Source organism: Varroa destructor, unplaced genomic scaffold (genome assembly GCF_002443255.2).
Source record: "Varroa destructor unplaced genomic scaffold, Vdes_3.0 BEIS01000001.1, whole genome shotgun sequence".
NCBI classification, from domain to species: Eukaryota; Metazoa; Arthropoda; class Arachnida; order Mesostigmata; family Varroidae; genus Varroa; species Varroa destructor.
Window position 1 is genome coordinate 66,873,516 of NW_019211454.1, and position 13,233 is coordinate 66,886,748.

Here is a 13,233-nt window from a genome sequence, read left to right on the forward strand (position 1 = left end):
CGGAACGCACACTTCGTCAAGCTTCCTAGAGTCGTGAAGGTCAGTAGCATAGACGTTTTATTAGTGGACTTCGTTTACAGAACATCATGTTCCGTTTCAAAGTACAGTATCGTAACGTGAAATGCGACCACAGCATGCTGCGGAACAAAAGCATCCCAGCCGATTCTCACCAGCCCATAGACGTATGCTGTTCATATGGTACCGTACGGTGAATAGCCTTCATCGCTCGCCAGACAGGTCGATCTTTGAACTAAGTATGGCACGCCAGAAGCCATTAGAAATTCACTTGCAAAGCGTTGTACGCTAAGAACGCTATCAAGCGCTCTTGCTAAGCACTCAGTTCTAAAATTTTGCTTTACCAATATGTATGCCGCCAGGCGTGGAGCTATCGATGCGCTTAAAGGTCCAAACACGAGATTTTAGTTACAAAGACATGGCGTACCTGAACATGGATATCAATATATAGTACCTCTAGTTGACCTGGTGTCTCTCTTACTTAACAAGTGCTCGTTGTACAAATTCGATTACAGACTTGTTTGGGTTTGAAAGCGAAAATCAGCTTAACTCACGAAGCCTTTTTAGCTGCTTCTATAAACTACCTGCTAGGAAATTCATACACGCTTAACCCTATTTGTTCCGTACAATTTCATTGCTTCCATTTACCGGCACACCCTTCGAGTCATCCGTTTAAGAACGGATATATGTGCTTCCCGAAAGTACCGCGATCGGTGCTACATGTACGTCTGTTTAGGCTAGTTTCCACAAACGGAAAAGTACATAGATCCTACATAATGCCACCTCCAACTATTTGCTTCAAGACTTCAAGGACGTTGGCATGGTACAAGGCCAAGCACACATAGCTGTCCTGTTTTTTTTTCGAGAAAGAGAACTCTTTATTTTTAGCACTGATTGTACGACTACATAATGAATCAAAAGAAGCTCTGTATGTTCTTGTTGACTGTAAACTTAAAGCAGTGCGATAATGACGAAATGATGTGGCTATTTAGTACGGCTTTCTTCTTTCGATCTTCAAATATAACAATCAGAAAGGTATGCGGATTTTTTTTCCAAAATGCAGACCTGCACCGTCCAGTGCTTTTTGTCACACATTTCAGTGCGTAGGACCGCTTTATCAATTAAAGCTAAAAAATGGGGTAAGTTTTCGTGTCTTAACAGTAAGTTTGTCATCACGGCATGAACAATCCGCCGTCAGAAAAATTGACCCAAGGTTGAAGATAGCGTGCCCGTGGCATGCGATACCACCTGTACGGTAACTAAACATGACAATCTGTAATAAAAAAGAGTTTAACGTATCTGGTAAATTGGTGAGAGCGCGTCATTGGGTCACAACCCTTTTTAAAATGGTATGATTACTCTATACGGAGAGAAATCCTGTCTACTGTGTGCTTAACATGGACACGTCTAAAATCGAAGCAAAACAGCGGCCGATCACCTTCAGGTAAAGCTAAGAAAGGCTCAAACCTAGAACAGATTTGAGGCTTGTTTTGGGCTTCCGAGCTCGAGCATTGAAATAATGCTTTTTCTTGAAGCCGTACAGCCAGGAACAAGTACATGTTTCCCGTGGATTGCGACTGAGAGGCCCTGTGTACAAGTTGTCCTCCATCTAACTTGAATTTCAATTCCCAAGCAGCGCATAAACCCGAGTAAATCGTATCTATACACATACGAAGACGACCTCCGCCTTTATGTTGAGCAATGCGGAATAAAAAATTGCAGCTTTATATGAATCGTTTTCGTTTTTTAATACATATTTAAGTTCAGTGGGTTACCAGGTGGGGAGGCCTGTCTCAAAAAGACGGATATGCTTATTTTCAGCATGCGAACGATTTCAGAAAATTCGAAAACGCTGCTGAGGATTCCAGACTCCAATGTCAGGGGAATAAGTTGTGAAGCACCAGACTTTACTAGTATTGTACATTTGATTGAGTTCGCCTAGGAACAGTCACCGATATCCCACCCATAAAACCATATGATCACACAAGACGAAACATTTATATATAATTTGTTCCATTAGATATTTCAGGTAACAAAAGTGAATGATTAAGCCTACGAACTAAACGATGGTCCTCTACTCACTCGAATGAAATATTAATTAGTCTGGTCAATTTAAATATATGTCTCTGGAAAGCTGAGCGGTGAACTGCGGTACACAATCAGGGAGACATAAAATCTCTGTAAATCTTATCTTAATGTTCGAATTTAGCTAAAAAATAAAAACGCTCGATTCTCACTTCATTAGTAGATTTGCCTACCATTGGCCTCTTATGATAGTGGTACATTTCGAAAGTGTCAATCAACAGCTGAGATAAAAAATCTACATTATGAAGAAAAATAATTCAAACCAAATTATCCGCAGCAATTACTGTAAAAGCTAACGGCAAACGAAGTAAGTTCCACTTCCTATAAGCATATAATCATAGGCTGGATTAAGGTATAATTGCCCAAAGGTGGCATTAAAGGCGAGCGCGCTTAACTTATCCGTACGACACCATTACATATCCAATATTGTTCCATATACATAACAGGTCTGCAGCCAAGTACTAAATCTGTAGTAAGACGATTTCTACATTCGTAGAGATTTTAAAGCTTGTCTAGAGAATCGCCCTGCAATGAAGACGGCACAGTAGAAAATAAAGTCTATCATCCCGCGATTAATCAAACAGTTTATATAACCCCGTTTATATAACCCAGTTTATATAAGAATCTAGCCAAAAAAAAAAAAGGAATATTTGCATATTACATCCATTAAAGTAAAAGACTCTTGTAGAATAACAGAATTTAAGATGCGCCGTAGGACTTTTTTTTTTTAACTTACTTACACAGGATCGAATTAAAGCGATGTACTGTGTAAGCAATACGTCAAAGAAGCGCCAAGAGCTCTAAAGAGACTGTAACTTGATGTAAAAGTTTAACGTGTTTAATTTAACTAATCGCTAAAAGGTTCTCTTTTTTAATTGCAATTAAAAGTTCTTGGAGTGCGGAATAGATCGAGGTATCCCACACTCCGCAGACTTGTTTTTTTAGTTTAGACATATGCTAGTTTCGCCGGTGATTACCTATTTCAATTGGCTGTATTAATAGCTATCAAGGTAGAAAACAGTACCGACCTGTATGCGCTCTGGCGGGTCAAACTAAAGATTCAATGGTTTCAAAATCCATAACGCCGACCTTACTATTCAGCTTTTAGCAGTTTCGATTTCGAACAGGTCGACGTCGATTGAGATGTTGCAAGACGGTAAAGCGCGTCCCACTCGTGTCGGGTACACAAATACCCAGTTTGAAGAGGGCCTGGAGAAGACCAAATCGAATGTCTCATTCTTTGGCGAAGAAAGACTTCATAGCAGAACAGCATTTGTTTAAGTCCGTCTATTTTTCAGTCTAGGCAACATTAGGCCAACCTTTAAGTAACCTGCTAGACACACCGTTCACATGGTACTATGTGAAATTGACGGTACCGACAGCCAAATACGTTTTGACTATAAAGTAACTTGAGTAAAACTGAGAAGTTGATAGTGCGATCCAGTCCATGAGTTGTTTAGCGTTATAACTTGGCGATAAATTTCCGCCCTGTTTAATTCCACACACGGTCGTTTTTCCCGTCCACCGAACCGATCCCGAAATCCTAAGATGTGTTCTAAAAGCAAAGTCTTTTTTTTTTTTTGAAATTTCCGCTTGCGGTCGCGCTTTTCAAATAAAATCCGCTCTAAGACTTTTAGAAAGTCTAGGAAATTAGCTACTCGGGTTGAAAATAGAGCGGGTTGATCGATTTTCTATTGAGCGCAGTGGGTAATACGGCCAACAGTTGTATTTCAAATATCCTAGTCTACTGTTGCTCATTTGGTAAAGCGTAATCCTACCGGCAACCGCTATAAACAATTTAAAAATCTTGACCAAAGATTGGATTAACCTAATTAACTCGTCGTCTTTTTTTCACACTTTCACCCACAGCTCACTTATTAAGCGCTGCAATAGAGTTACTTTTTGACCGGCCTCAGAATTAGCAAGTCGGTATGACAGGATGTTCTACAAAATTATCCTTAGAGATAATTTGATATTTGAAGACACGATACCAACAGACGAAACATCGAGACTTGTCCTAGGGCCCCAGGTCCTTCAATTGGCTCGCCGAGCCTCATGCTTATAAATTTAGTTTAACTGAAAAGCGTGCCTAACCATCACGTACTTGGCTCCGTATAACCATACCATGTGTTATTACAATTTCGCTTGTAGTAAATTATACTAACTCACTTGCACGATCTTTTTTTCTTTTGTATCGTACATATGTTTTGTGTTGACTACACAAAGGAGATGTTATTACAAGTTGAAGATCTTGAAAAAATTAGGGGTCAAAGCAATCTATTGCAAAATACCTCACAAACTGAAGATACATCACACTTCGTTTTTTTTTTTTTTTTTTTGTGATATAATCCGAACGTGGCTGGTTAAACGATATGTTTACCATGCGGTGAAACAAACACCTATTGTCTCATTTGAACGAAAACATTTCATAAGATAGACTTGTGTCCTATGTTACTAATTGTCTAGGCAATGACTGATACTAATAATACTAACATTTTACTTGTATCTGAACAACTCGTCTTACTGCCGGCATTATAGCCGAGTACCCGCTACTCTAAACAAAGTCTCTGATTATACATACATGCATACATACATCAGTTTCATTGGCGTCACCGTGTGACAGACTGACTCTTGCAAAATATTCGTTCCGTTACTATTGTTACGTTCATATCCAATTATGTCTGTTTCCTATGCTCCTATGCGCGCATCGGGCCGAATCTGATTGAGGTACCTGCGCTCGTTTCGAGCGTTTTCATGTTTAGGGTACGAATTCTGGCCCGAAGTGATCGAAACTTCTACTGGAAACAGGAATATTGGCTCGCTATCAGGATTTGTTGCGCTTTTTCGACGCTGCATTGCATCAATCGTCCTCTGTTACGAACACGTCCACTTCCGTTGCTCCGCTGCATTACGCGTCTGTCAGTGTTTGTGTATGTGAGTGTTGCTACTGCTTCTGCTTCGCAGCCGCGGCTGGGGTTAAAGAAGAAGGCGGTATCCATGCTTCGTTCGCGAGCCATCATCCCAGACAGGTAGCAGGTTGTCGCTTACTTCGCAGTGGCGTCTCCGGCTGTACACTTTCGAATAATAGCGCACCGGCTGCCGATTTCACTGACAAGTCGGCCCTGTACACACGGCCCACCTACGACCTCGGTACCTCTGCTAACTACGGTATAGCGTCAGATGGTGAGTATAAAGTACGACGAACACCTACAGCACGCGCAACATAGACCCTTGAAAAAGCGGAAATCGGCATTGCTTAACGGGGCACTTTTTCTGCTAGAGTTGGTTGCTAGATGCGATCAATGAAACCATGTATAAAGTAGAGTGTTTGCGATTATGTAGATCAAACGAATCATTATGACGTCATAGGAATTGTTCTCAAGCGCAGAGATGTATCTCTCGCAGGCGCTAGTCTGCTACCTTCGTAACCTAGCTGTTCAATCTAGTCTAGCCCCTATTAGGCGTCACAGGATCACCTACTGCTCATAGGGCAACTACTTGGAGAGGCCATTTTGGAGGAGCAGAATGCTGGGGAGCGTCCCCAAGACGTTTGTGTCTTTCGCCGTGATAACGGAAGAAGGATTTAAGATCTGTAAAAGCTGTCGTATTTTTTTTCGTGCATTTCGCCTCAAGTTCTTATACAAACGACGACGCTTGTGTACTCATGAATATATGCGTGTACATTGACATTTGACTAACGCCCCTAAGTTGACGTCCGTTTTTATTGCCCACTTCCGCCCAACAGAGCCCGAACGTGTGACTAACTCTAAAGTAGCGCAGTAACTTGGTACTCCGGTTCCGTCGAAAGAAAAAGTTTAATTAGATCCTTATCTTTTAACACCTTTTCATAATCTTCTTGTAATTGCCTATGGAGTAGCAGCCACCATGCCTGGCCCTACACAGAAGCTATCGAAAGCTGTTTCCAGCTGCTGATTACCTGTCAAAAAACCCATTAACAGTCACCATCGAATCAATGCTAAGATCTCAATCTTCCGTGAATAGATCTCTAAGACCCTAACTGTCGATTATAGCATAACCACTAATTACCGGAACATAGGACCGCGCACAATGTGAGCACAGATTGCTGGTCTACTTGTTTCGGATTATTAACTATTAACTATTTCGGATTTACAAGCTTTGAATACAATAAAATACAGCGTATACATTTTCGGAAAAGTTGATAAATATTATTTACTATGTAAATTATTCTATTGTCGAGTAAAACGGCATATTGTTCACTGAGTGACGCTGACCAATATAAAACTAGAGTCGAAGTATATAACTGCGATCGTGTAGACGTTTCCATCGAACATATACTTAATTGGGAATCATAATGGCTGCTTTTATTTAAAATTAATTATAATAACGCAACGATGTTCCCAAAAAAGAACCACAGTGGGCAGGACCTTCAGACTTATAGTAGAGCTGTACAGAGTCCTCTACGTGTGGATGCTTCATATACGTACGCAATACACGTGACTAGGCGTATATTCATATATTGGGACTGCCCGTAGCCAAACTGAAGGAAGTGCTTGAATGATAACTGTTAGGCGATAGGTTGTGATCGAAACCCTGGAAATGCTAGGATATCCGATGTATTCTGTAGAAGTGAGCTTTTTAGTTGGAAATAGCTGAATTACTTTGATGTTTAGTTTTACATCTACGAACTATATGAGCATGTTTGTTTTACTGTTGTTTGTTTAATTGTTGTTACTGTTGTGTTTAATTGTCGCCAGCCAGCCTTTTCAGTCGATTCTAGAGCCGCTCGAAACCGTTATGGTCAAGTAACGACTGTCCAATGAGTTGGATGATAGCATTCCTACTGGTCCAGCGAGAATTCCATTGACGGATTCAGTACCTCAATGCTACGTATAAATAAGTTCGTTTCATATTGGGAGTACATTCCATCATTCGGAAGAACTTTATATTAATATTGTAGCTAACTATCATGGTTCAAACGAATGTTTTCGCCTGCTAAATTGGAAACCATTTGTTTGAGTCCTGCGACGCGGTATACGTCTGCATCTGAATTAATCAATTGATTAATTACATTGTAGCATTGGATACATAATTCGTCAAGGGCAGTCGAGCCCTTGATCATTGACGTTTGCAGAAATACTGTCAAATGACTCCTCATGGAGGCCTAGTTTTACTTAGTGTTCCGAAATCCCGCTGTTAGGGCCCGTTGGATAGCGCTGCAGTAAAAACATAGAAGTTCCCTAGAGTAGGGTTGAAGCGTAATGTGGCTGATTGCTTCATGTCTCTTACACCTCCTGAAGTGAAAATGAGATTCTGCTTTATTCAGCACCTAGAATTATATTAAGTAGTGCACAGAAATGGTGAACTGCACCATACCATCTTTGACAAAAGTAGTGGCCCCGAGGCCATAATAGGCCCAATTAGACAATGAATCAGAAGTTAGGCGTAAAGCTTGAGAATTAATGGATTAATTAATTAATGTACAGCAATTTTTGCTGTACAAATAGAAGTTAACATCATTTCTGTATAGGGTAATTTGAAAAATGTGTTCGATTAGGACTTATTATACCGTATAAATGCAGAATATTACCATAAAATATTCCGTTCCTTTATTTGACAACTACTTATTAAGTTGTTGGGCAAAAAATAATTTCTCACGCAGTTTCTCTTTAGCTGACATACATACTAGACCCGCGCTAGCATCTGGACACGACGGTGGTGGCAATTCAGTAAGAGTAAAGGAGAGGAAACAGACGGGTAAGGAATACTGAAAAATGGGGCGCTCGTGCCATCCGACGAAAATGAATCAGTGCGTTAAATGGTCTACTAGCTCCATCTCGATCTTCTCGACTTCAGGGAAAGCCATATATTTCTTTCTCATACTCTGTAACATAAATAAGAGACTTGGCGCAGTCTTATTTGAGAGCATAAGGATTTTTAAAGAATTCTTAGGTGCTGTTTAAGTCCTGCATATAGATGCCTTCCAAACAAAGTTGTTAGTAGCATTAATAGTTTTCTCTAGTAGAGTATATTCAAGTCATATCTGCTATTGAGAGGCATTCGACTATGTCTACTGATGTAAATTGTCTCTTGAAAACAGTCTTGGGGTTCAATCTAGCAATCACGTTGAAGTAAAGTAGCAGACGCTGCTAGCGCGCAGGCGGCATACGAAAAACGTGCGCAATAACTCGTTACCATACCCTTAAAGCTTTTTAAAGAAACAATTGCAGTGTTCAAACGGCCTGGCGTAATCATGAACGTGCACGCAAAGACGAATTCGATCTGGAAAGCTTTGCCTGAAAATCGATGATATGCAAGAACGTTTGCCTTACCAAACGATGACGATACCATCAAGTACATCAAGGAACACACGCACAGTCTATTAAACGGCTAATCTCTAAAAAATAAAACTCACGGCTACCTTAACAATAGTTCTATCAATTATTATTGAGATCCAGCAATTACGTTCCTTCGATTTAGTATCGTATTTTCAGCATACATATTTGCTGATTTTTTAATACTATCTTTAGTTACAATTTCGATGAGATCGGGTCTGCGGCATCATTTCTTCAATATAGTACCAAGGGCCTGACCTTTAGAGTCAGTCGATATCTGTTGCAATAATGGGCATACTAATCCAATCTAATGCTCCCTATTTGATAGTTTCTGTTATGCAAAAAATTACTACCCAGATCATTTACAAACATCAAATCCGCGAATATTTAAGAAGCTTTGAGGATGGGCTGTCATGGCCTAGATAGTACCTAAATATGAGAATAGACACCAAGCTGACCCTTTGTGTGCTCACTCAAGAAAGGTCATACGTTCATTTTCTCCCTGTCAACAGCTGACGTTATGTTCTCCAACTATTCAAATGCGCGGTGTCTGTGACGTCTAGAGAGCTGTAACATGGCGTTTGGTAGCCAAGGGTATATAGGTAGAATTTATGAAATCGACAAACTGATAAATGGATGATCCATCCATTATCATTAGGCGGGAGCCAGACTTTCTAAAACACATGGCGACAATTTTAAATACTAGAAGAATATTGTTCTTTTGGAAACGATCTGTCGAAACGCATCATCCGCTAAATGTATTCTTTTCACTTCTGTTATAACTTTATCAGAGTTAACGAAACAAAGCATAATCCTACCAATGAGAACTCTGCCTCGGTTATGACCTTTGCCATGTGGATAAACCTAAAGCAAATGGTCGACGTATCATGAAGAGCTGATCGACGGGACAAGTAGCGTGCTGCCGCGTCAGACCTGACTCAGAAGCAAATAATAAGCTGCTTTGAGGCCTCGCTATAGGAAAACAGAGGATGACTCGCCCATAAGCACATGAATATTTTTAGCTTTCAATATAAACGTTGTATGTACGATTACTGTCTATATTCAGCATAGCTTCTTAATAAAGCAGCCACCTATCGCGTTTTGATCTCCCGAATGCCTATTTTTTGTACGAAACCAACCCAAGTTAATATATTTCTCATGCTTACCAAGGTACGCGAAACGCTATTGTAAAATGCTTGTTTCAGCACTTCGGCCTCGTCAGTACTTATGTCCTTTTTTATATACTTTAGTCGAGCTACTTTCTGCTCACTGAAAGTATGAAGCCAGTCAGGACAGACACAACGATAGTTGTAGAGTAAATTAGAAAAAGGCCTTTAGCATTTTTCGATACAGCTTAGGTTACCAAGCAAAAAAACAAAACACATACAACCGAGTTATCTCGTTGCTGTCTTATTTCTAAATGGTTATATGCGAAATTGAGATACATTGAGATACATTAATGTATTGATCAAGTTTACATCGAAAACGGACTAGTTTAAAGCGATACTGATACCAATCGTCGCATCCAAGAGGTACTATTTACTCGATGTTTTACACTGTACGCCCGCGCTTCTTGCACTCCCGTTATCTAGTATCGTAGTACAGAGCGTCATTTCATAGAACGTATGGTAAATACCAAAGAGGCATTGTTTATATGGGCTAGTGCGTTCATTATTGCCCTGATGTAAGACTGATGGCACAAAACTCATTGTTGACCTCTTAATGAAGAACGTTGAATCCTCAAATGATCAGTCATTCTATGATGTAATTTACATTAATGGTGCTATCGAAGCAGGACATGTTACCTGTAATATATAATACACGTAGATCTTACTAATAATTATAGTTAAATAACACTGCATAGCTAAACCAGGACAATGTGATTTAGAATTACTCAATAATGTCGTTCTTTTTAGTCAGCTAAAAATTTGCTAAGCGTTATTTTATAAATTCGAATTCATGGATTGTGTATAAATTTATGCGCAACACATTGTTTAATGGTATAGTTTTAGAATGTCCTGTGTCCTACGTTGGAAACGCCTCCCTACAAAAGTATCCAATGTACAGTCTAGTGTCAAAGAAACTTGGATAAGAGGTAACTTTAATTTGTTTAGGCCACATCTGGGACGATTTTACAAAATCGTACATGTCTGTGCTACAGCCTGTTGATTGTGTCGGGCTGTCCCTGGCGAATGGTCCTGATTAAAAAAAACAAATGCCTTTTTGAACGTCGCCAGTAGTTGACCTCCCACTCCTGCCTTACACTATGATAACGCAATATGAACCACATTTAAAACCGAAGTTCCCTGACGAAAGAAAGCCGTTTTGAGCTTAGAGCAATTCCTGAAATATAATAGTGTGATAGTCTATTATCTAGAACACCCGTTAGGCATGGGAATATAAGTGCTGGAAGGTTACGTACCGTATTCATTCACGTTAAAATTGACTTCGATGCTTATGCGAAAGAGAAAACCTTTTCTAGGTCGTTTTACTCTGGTCGTTTCACGTAGCCACACTTAAGGATCTTACAAAGTATTGAACGTCGAGGCATCTACAATACCTACACGCCTGGAGTGGGCTGTCTGGTCGAACAGAAGGATCGTGCAGCTTTTACCTGTAAAAACGTTTAGGCCGAGACGATGGATTGCTTAGCATACATGATCGATGATAGAGCATAACCTCACATACCGCGGTCCGACTTGAGCTATTTAATGGTTCGCAATTGCTTCCTTTACTTACTTGCCTACTTCATACTTACATTTTAAGTTTTTGAATAACTGTTAGTTACAATCGTTTATGTGTTAGATAACAGTATGTCTGACATTTAATTTACTTCAGTCGATGGTCCCAAAACACGAGTTAAGAATTGCAGATTACAGGAAACCGTTCCATGGGCATAATCTATCAGTTATAGATTTTAGTATGCTTCCTTATTAATTATGATCATAACGCATAGTCTTATATGCGCGAATCAATTTTAACATTTTTTTTTAAATGTTACTTCTCTGTTTATCTATACACGCAAATGTTTGTATTTGATGACGAGTGCCGTATCTAGATAAAATAAACAACACGAAATTATACAATAGGTTTCCAGGTTCTTCAGGGCATAATTTCTTTTGTTGGCTAGAATAGGCTAGATGATGCAGTTTTTTCAGTTTCGATAAAACCCGAAAAGCAGAAGCCTTCATATTATGACACTATTCCCGAACAATACGAATTAAAGTGTAACTAACGTTTGTTATAGCTATTCAACAGAAAATTAGCTAGTTTGTTCGTCATTGCTCCAGATCTACTGCCACGTCTTGCAATAACAAGTTGTGCAGCACGAGGCACAGTATGACCAGCTGTTTGCTCTGTGGATGAAGCAAAGCTGTAGAACGCACTGAATAGGGTATCACGTATTAACGGCAAATCTCACGATTTCGAATCGAGACATTTCTTAGCCCACGCCACATTTTCTACAGTGTATTCTTTACGACCCATTTGCTAAATGGGTCCTACGCTGGAACTGCGCTACGACCATCCGTAGAGTAAAATGTTAGGTCTCAAATTTTCATGATTCAAGCGAGACTAAGTCATCGTATCTTAAAATTTATCACGACTGTCTACATAAGTGTATTTGCATTTATTACTTTCAGGTCACTGTACTAATAGTTGTGATCATTTCAATCTGCAATAACATACTTTTCGAACAAAATCGAATCGAAGAATACCACAATATAGATATCATCGAAGTTGTTTTCGAGCTGAGGCGCTACGCCATCTGGTTTGTTTTGTTAAACGCGGCCTTTCTTCTCTGTTAGAACTGTGCCCGTTGATAATAGTCAGCACCTGGCTCGGCCACGGATCGTTTCTCCAAGTTAAGGTTCTTGTGAGTAAGAGTAGATGATGCGAGAATACATGTGTTCCGTCTCGTAGGCTCTAGACGTCAGCGATCTTTTCATGGTCCCATTATCTTTCCATATTGTAGAGTATATCCTGGAGCCGATATAGAAGGTTCGCTGCATCCGCTGCACCGTCCTTCGAATCTCTGTTTTATCTGTCTTTCCAGAGTGACAGAATATGATTGTGGCTTCCGTCTTGGCTCGCGCGATCCGCCACAGTGATTTGAGATAGGGCTCTGGTAGCTATTACTTACCTAAGCACAACTGCTTTTGCGTAAACTCGGCCACTTTAAGGCCTTCCAATTCAGGACTGGAACCATCAGGAGTTTTGCAATCAAGGCGGTTTTTTCTTTGTTTCGAGCTACATGGAAACCCTACTGCGCACCACAGCTGATACCGATTTTCGAAGTATTGCAAATGCTACTTTACCTTAAAAATGCAAGGTTGGCGTAGCTGCAATAAGGGAATTTAAGGAGTTGTCACAGTTCCCGGTAATCCTCCAGAAATGCTTCAAATTCAAACTTCAGGGCGACGTACTCTAACAGGAGATGTTGATCTTGTCTAAATGCGTATCTGGTTGCGTCACCCCTTTGAACATATGCGTAATACAATTTTACGTGCAGAGAAAAGCGTCTGAATAGATGAACCTTTAATTCATTCTACGTGCTCGTGCTCGTGGTGTCCACGATCGATTTGGATCCATACTAGAGTTTATATATGAAGCTGAGCAGGGATTTATGAGATCTGCTGCTGAGTATCTAAAGTCTACATCCATTATTCAAATAGTGAGGAATTAATAAAGAGCACCCATTGTGGCAACGCAAATCTTGCTTTTATGTAGAGACAACTACGGGGTGCTCTGAAACTTGATATCTAATTGGAACCTCCCTCTGTATATGCATACTAAAAGCGAACGTATAAAAATTAAATAA

General features: G+C 40.0%; 1 protein-coding gene across 1 annotated transcript in view; it reads right to left on the minus strand.

The window, feature by feature from the left end:
- LOC111243197 (uncharacterized) overlaps positions 1 to 13,233 on the minus strand; it is a 144,160-nt gene that overhangs the window by 33,388 nt on the left and 97,539 nt on the right. Inside the window, exons 4-7 of the mRNA XM_086977492.1 lie at positions 10,837 to 11,028; positions 9,928 to 10,219; positions 9,581 to 9,683; positions 8,280 to 8,375 (exon numbers count right to left, since the gene is read on the minus strand). The gene's annotated coding sequence lies outside the window, so the exon portion shown is untranslated. The remainder of the gene's footprint in view (positions 1 to 8,279; positions 8,376 to 9,580; positions 9,684 to 9,927; positions 10,220 to 10,836; positions 11,029 to 13,233) is intronic.